This window comes from Anomalospiza imberbis, chromosome 7 (assembly GCF_031753505.1).
Source record: "Anomalospiza imberbis isolate Cuckoo-Finch-1a 21T00152 chromosome 7, ASM3175350v1, whole genome shotgun sequence".
Lineage (NCBI taxonomy): Eukaryota > Metazoa > Chordata > Aves > Passeriformes > Viduidae > Anomalospiza > Anomalospiza imberbis.
This window is the reverse complement of record NC_089687.1, coordinates 29,504,254-29,511,189: the sequence shown is the minus strand read 5'-3', so window position 1 is coordinate 29,511,189 and position 6,936 is coordinate 29,504,254. Positions and strand designations below refer to the sequence as shown.

Here is a 6,936-nt window from a genome sequence, read left to right as displayed (position 1 = left end):
TGTGGATGATTTGATCTCATGCATTCTCCATCCTCTGTAACATTTATAATAATCTTATAGTCTTCAACTAAAACTGTATTTAATATTGAAATTCCCCACTTAAATTTCCAACACAGTATTTCTTACTGCTTTAATTCAGTTCTGAAGGGCCTCTTCCTGGGCAGATGCTCTCACAATCACAATTCTTTTTTATCTAGCCTTGGAGGATTCTTTAACACAAAATTCATATGAATATAGTGCAGTTATAGACTTTCTTCACTGCATTTCTCCAGCTGCTATAAAGAAGTCTTTCCTAATCTTTGCTTTCAATATATAACTAAGGCTGATAGAAAAAAACACCTGTTTCAGATCTGTCTGCCACATGGATTTTATCAAAGACTTAATGGTTTATATTCAGCTAAACTGACTACTGCCATCTTTTTAAATCCAACTGTTTATGCCCAGGAAACAGGTTTAGTTGTTTCTTAGTTGTGTTTATTTTTGTTTGGCTTTGGTTTTTTGTTTTTCTGGTTTTGTTTGGTTGGGGTTTTTTGTAATTGCTATGTTCCATATTCTATCCTCTTACCAGACTGAAAGAAGTGGGCATCTGCCCTATGTTTGATGTTACCTAATGCATTTGTACTGTTAGTTTTATATTTATTATTGCAGCATCTGATCTCCTAGTTGTTTTCAGTTAGTGCCCAAGCTGTGAAGGACTTGTATTGAACATCTGTTAGATGTGTGTGTTTGGACATCTTTGTGTGGCTGTGCACCATGCTGGTTTTGGTCTGAGCTCCTCTTCTCTGCAGTAGCTGCTATGGGGCTGTGATTTGGATTTGTCCTGGAAACAGAGTGGGTAACACAGGAATGTTCTTGTTATTGCTGTGCAAGGTTTGCAGAGTCAAAGCCTTTTCTGCATTCCCCCTGCTCTGGCCACTGAGGAGGCTGGGGCTGCACAAGAAGTGGTGTGGGGATACACACACAGCTGGGATAGCTGACCAAAGGGATATCCCATGGAGCTGGGGGAAGGAGGAGGAAGTGGGGGATGCTGGAAGGATGACCTTCATCTTCCCAGCAACCATTAAATTTTCTCTCAAGTGCATTATGGTATGCACAACTTGTATTTTAAGCTATAGCTAGCTTCATGGATTTAGATCCTTCAGTACTTTGTAGTGTTCATTTCACAGATCAAAATGCCACCTGTAAGGTGTATGCCTTAAAACTAATCCTACTGTCAGTATGAGGAAACAACTGTCTTGTGCATTTAGTCCACATAATGAGACTCCTTATTTACTCTGAGTTATGAGTATTACTGACTTGCCTCTTTCTTCCAGTTCCTTTTCAGTGCTAGTTTCACTAAAAATGTTCTTTGTTTTGGTGCCTGAACTCAGCTTAACACTTCTGATTTAAATTTAAAAAAAAAGTAGTGTTTAAGTATATTTTCCCTCTTCCTATACTCTCTAATTGAAACAGAATCCAAATTTTATGTAGAAGTTGGTAGCATTTCCTCAGGTTTTTAAGAAATCACATCAGCCCACTTTAGCTGCCATATATCTTTAGCTCCTGAGGTTTCATTTTAAGTCATCACCTTGTACATTGCACTCAGCTCATGAGAAACAAAATTAATTAGCTTTGTCCATCTTTGTCCTTGTCATCTATTTATGAAAATGATGGCAGGTCCTCTGAGGAGCTGGAAAAGTGTAGATTAATCTGTGGGCTGAGACTGCCCAATACATTATAGTTCTGTCTTTAAGGTCTCTCTACTCCTGATTTACAATAATAAAACAAACCAAAAGTCATAGGAAAGTCTTCCTAATATTCCATAAAGGAGCAGTTAACTGGTTTTATCTTTATGATTTATATGCTGTTGAGGGAGTAACCTTTCCCTGCACATCCAGAATTTCTCCTCTGCCTGCACCATAGTGCCCTTTGTTCAAATAGTGACTGTTCAGGTAGTTCATTTTTACTTTCCACTCTTCTGGCTACTGAAAAGTGAAATGATCTTCAGGAATAATTACAATGAATAGTCCTGTCTCAGTCATATTAGGTAAAACATGCAATGTCTTTAAAGCTACAATAGGCAAATCCCATAAATATATAAAGGTCTCTGAAAGGCAGCTATATAGAAGTCAAAGGCAAGCTCGGTGCAATCCTGGCATTGGCTTGTTCTGTCAGAGGGAAGGGGAGCGGCTACTCAGATAGTTCAGGACAGCCTAATTCCATGAAAATCAATAGTGCTGCTCGCCTCTTGTGTTAGCAGAGCACCTTTTATGTCCCCTTCTGCTTGGGGCACTTCAGTCTGACTTGTTTCCAAGCTATGGATGTGAGAAAAGAGACACTCTCTTTGCCCTGATGGAGTGGAGCCCTTCCCTGAGGACTCAAGTGCCTTTCAGGAGCTGGACCTTCAGACCCAAACACTGCAGCACCTGAGTCCCGACTCAGCACCCAGGGGGCTCATTTGTTGATAATGCTGCTCCATCGATTTAGTGGTGTTACAGGAGCTGAATTAGGCCCATAATGCCCTACTCAAGTGACAGAAGAAACTGCAGCTATAACTCAGATTTCCCTGAGCCATTCTAACTACTTAACTGGCTTGGCTTCCAGACACGTGTCTTCCTGCTCTCCCCGGGCACTGGGAGTCGAGCAGTACATAAAGGTGCAAGGCTATTTTCTCCATAAATGAGAACTACAGCTTGGATCTATATGAGGAGTACATATTACATATCCAAGCAAAGAGAAACATAACAGAGCACCCATGAGAGCCGAGAATGGCTTCAGAAAACAATCTATAAATCTCTGGTGTTATCTTTCTGACAGCCTCCTAATCTCTGCAGGTTGTTGTTAAGAGCTGCATTAAACTAGCCTGTCATTGATGCCAGCTCTCACTGCTTCTCCAGGAGATGCACTTCCTGTGATCAATTAGGAAAAAAGACAACAGCTTCTTAAAAGCATCTTTCAACAGGACCTTGCAATAACATATCTTCCCAAAATGTGTCTCTCTGACATTTACATCATACTTTGTCAAAGTGCAGCCAGCATCTGCACCAACAATGTTATTCAGTCTTCTGAATTAAGTGAAAACCTTAGGTTCCTCATGTTGAATCATAATTTTTGCTTCCAACTTCACCCCAAGTAAAAACACTTACGTTAAAAAAGTGCTTGCATTTTCTTGCCATTTAATTAATTTTGAGTCAGGCTTAGATTAGCTCTGGATATAAACTACCTTATTCTCAAAGCCTTCTTAGGGGGAAACAGGCTGTGAACATGCCTCCTTGTTAAAAATTTGAGAAGCAGCCTGCTTATTGCCCCAATGCGGCACAAAAACTTAGTGCTGGTAAGAAAAATACTCCCAAAAAAAAAGTATATGGCTATTAGCAATAAGGGCTTGGCATTGGATTTCTACTGTGTTTTAAATTGAGTTTCTCCCGACTTGCACACTAGGTGAAAAGGTAAAGGTAATTTTTACCCCCATTCTAGCCAAGGTAAAGTCTTGTTGTGTTGATGAACTTAAATTTATTGAATGTAATTATCTATAGGAGGTTAGTGTCCAAATATAAGAAAATTATTGGCTCCCTGGTTTCTGTACAGGAACCTGAATGTAGGATAGACAAAAAGCATGTAGAGAAGGACAAGTAATGCTGTATCCTGGCATGGCGGCATTTATACTGGGCTATTTAATTCCAGAATAACTTGTATCACAGATATGAAGACTGGGCTTTTATGTGCCACTCCTCCTACGTATATTTTTAAAATATTTTTAAGCTTGAAATTAAGAAGATATTAGTCTTTTGATTACTGTGCTTTTGTAGTACTTGGAGCAGTCTGTCACCTCAACTAGGGAATAGAGTGGAAGAGGAAGATAATTATCTTTTGAATTTAGAATACATATTCTCTACATTTTCTGGACTACAGCAAGATGGAGTACCACAAATGCTACTGGAATAGTTTTCCATTTCACATCTTTGTAGCCACTGACAAAGCTAATTTTGTGTCTTGGCTTTCAGGAATTTTAAGATGAGATGTTCTAAAATCGCAGCAAAGGATGGCTCTGTTTCTGTGTGCACTCGAAACTCTCCATGTAATTAGCAGGCTGAGCAGGAGAGCTGTATTTAGCTCACTAGCTCTTAAATGGAGTTACTTTCATTTGTTTACTGAATGTCTCTACCCACTAAAGGCTAATGAACTGGTAATGGATCTGTCAGAAAAAGGAAAAGACAAATACCTCTAAATGTTGCTATTGTAACCTAAGAATGTGGCTATTATTGCTCCTCTAACTTATGATCTTCATAAGAAGGAAGGTGGTGGGAGGTTTGGTATTCAATGGGTGTACAGAAGCATAAGCATAATTTATGTACTGATGGAGTGAAAGGGAGGAGAGGAACAACCCTCAGGAAACAATAAAATAAGCAAACATATTCTTCCTGCATATTTCGTTGATGGCTTTCCCATCTACATCCCCCTGTTCCGGTGTAAGGTATATTAATCTTCCCAATTTTTATTTGTGCTAGATAAAACCTTAAGAAGTGAAGCACTGCTTGAAGTTCATCAGCTAAAACAAAGGGTCAGTCAGGTTATCAGCTTCAGGTGTGATGGGGAAATGCAGTGTTCAAAGTAATACCCAAATAATAATTTCAGGCTGATTTAAACAAAGACATTTCTCACTGAAGAATGTGAAGAAAGCACACGGTCACAATTTGCCTGAAAATTACTGTTTTGTGGCTTCAAGCATTTTTTTGTGAACTAAAATTCCCGTCTTCTAAATCTGCATTACTCAATTTGGCCCAAAATATTCTCCGACTGAAAACAGCTAAGAAAGCTCTGGGCAGGCTGCCTTTGCAGTTGAGTAGATGTAATATTATGTGCAATCACTGAGAGATCAAAGCTTTTACGCGTAAGGTTGCTACGTTAGTGCAAGCAGACCTATGTTTATGTATTGAGTAAACAGCACTAGTAATGCTTTAACAATAAAATGAAATAATTTCTGCCTTTAAGAAATAATAATTAAATTTCATAACAGATATTGGAAGGGTTCTGCTGTCTGACTTTTAACACCTCTAACTTTTGGAAGCAAAATATGTACATAAGTCAAACTTTTTCTTATGTAGTACAGTCTCAGGATTTTGAGTTCTTTTTCCCTGTAGTCTGTTGTCAGTCCTTCTGTATATAGTTTAATTTTTTGTCTTCAGTCTCCTCTGGTGGTGTTATTCTGAACTTGTTAAAATTTTATGAGAGGAATATTTATGACCCATGTTACATTTTATCTGGTGTTATTTCCTTCCTTCTGCATCTGGAAGTTGGGACAGGTTCAGACTGTACCTTGTGTCAGAGTTTGACTCTGGACAAGTGTGGAGGAAGCAGAAGAGACTCCTGACTCTCAGCTCAGACCCCTCCCTAGAATAGGAATTGCTTCTTTGCTCTTACCTAGCAAAAGCAGTTTGAATTCTGAAATTATTCATGACTACAGGAATAGATGGTTCCATCACTGCTGCTGTTTGCTGAAGCAAGGGCACAGAGTTTCACCGTCTGCATTAATTCTTTATTTCCTCTCCAAAAGGAGATATTTCTGCTGACCATCTGAAGACAGTTTCCAGGTTTCTTACCTATGTTCAGGGTAATGGATAATACGGTTATGGGATGTGGATTTAGCACAACAGTTTTTAGGGGCAGAGACAATTGTGGCCTAATATTTTTTTTTTTTTTGCAAATAAGGGGTAAATAACCTAATCAATTTTTAGCTGTGACATGGCCATTAGAAAATTTCAAACAAAGATTTTATGACTCAAAAAGAGGTAGACTTCCTGCTGGAGGAGCCAAACAAACCAAAGTACATTTTCTGTTGAAATCAATCTATTGGAAGGAGAGTCATTGTCAAAGAACATGAGATTGAAGGAAAAAAAAAAAGGTATTTCTCCTTTCTCAGAAAACATTAATATGCCCTATGCAACTATGATTCTCTTCATCCAAATATGTGCCATGACTGTTTAAGAATCAGGATGGTATCTAGGTGCTGTTGTGAAAACAAAATATATTTTAGTTCTTCAGCAGACTGTCATGACTCATTCAAAAATTAGTCCAGTATTTGCTGTAGGAACTTTGTAGCATTTCTTAAAAGTCATTTTAGCAATATTCCTTTCTGAAGCCCTTGTTATTTTTAACATAATAGGTGTAGGTTTGACAGGAATTAAGTGGTGTTACACATCTCCCAAACACTGAGTGCTCTGGTCCTGGCACAGTGAGATGTGCAACCCCCAGCTTGTGAGAAATGTTCTAACACAATTCCTTGCCAACACCAACACTGCACATGTCTTTGTCAAGGAATTTTGTGCCTCCATTCCATTCTCCCACAGGACTGTGGCACCTCTGAGCTCTTGGGGACTACAGAGTCACTGACTCCTGGGCACCTGATTGCATATTGTCCCCACAGTAACCACACACAGCTGCTAATTTGGAGAGGCACTGTTAGGAAATATTAATACCTTTGACAGTTTACGTCTTTTGGAAAACCACCTTTCATTTCTTCCCCTCTGCCATCTGTGCCTGTTGAAAACAAGGTGGATGGTGTGATGAGTCAAATGCAATCCATGCACCAGTGGGACAGACAATGATAGCAGACCCCCACCCCCAAATTTGACTTAGAATGTTGTGATCAGTCCTAGCCTTAGCCTGACCTTCACCAAATCTTCTTTTCATCTGAAAGTAATATGGGAAAAGGGGTTTCCTGCAATCTGGAAAAATTATATCTTTACAGTATGTAACTTTTTTGTTCAGATTTAGTAGCATATTGATCTCTGTTTATAAATGATCCAAGCTGTTTAAAATTAGAGATGTATAATTTTTGTTTAAGAATGTATACTGTAAAAGACCAATGTGCCTTTTTAGATCATTAGATCAACATGGAGGACCAAAGAGAGATGCTGTCTCTACAGTAACATGGAACTTGTCAATAGATGTCACTCT

At 38.8% G+C, this 6,936-nt stretch overlaps 1 long non-coding RNA gene across 1 annotated transcript; it reads left to right on the top strand.

Annotated features, from left to right (window-relative positions):
• Nucleotides 1-1,022: 1,022 nt before the first annotated feature.
• Nucleotides 1,023-3,134, top strand: LOC137477629 (uncharacterized). Its single transcript, XR_011001107.1, has 2 exons — nt 1,023-2,026; nt 2,237-3,134. It is a non-coding gene; the product is annotated as an uncharacterized lncRNA (long non-coding RNA).
• Nucleotides 3,135-6,936: the final 3,802 nt, after the last annotated feature.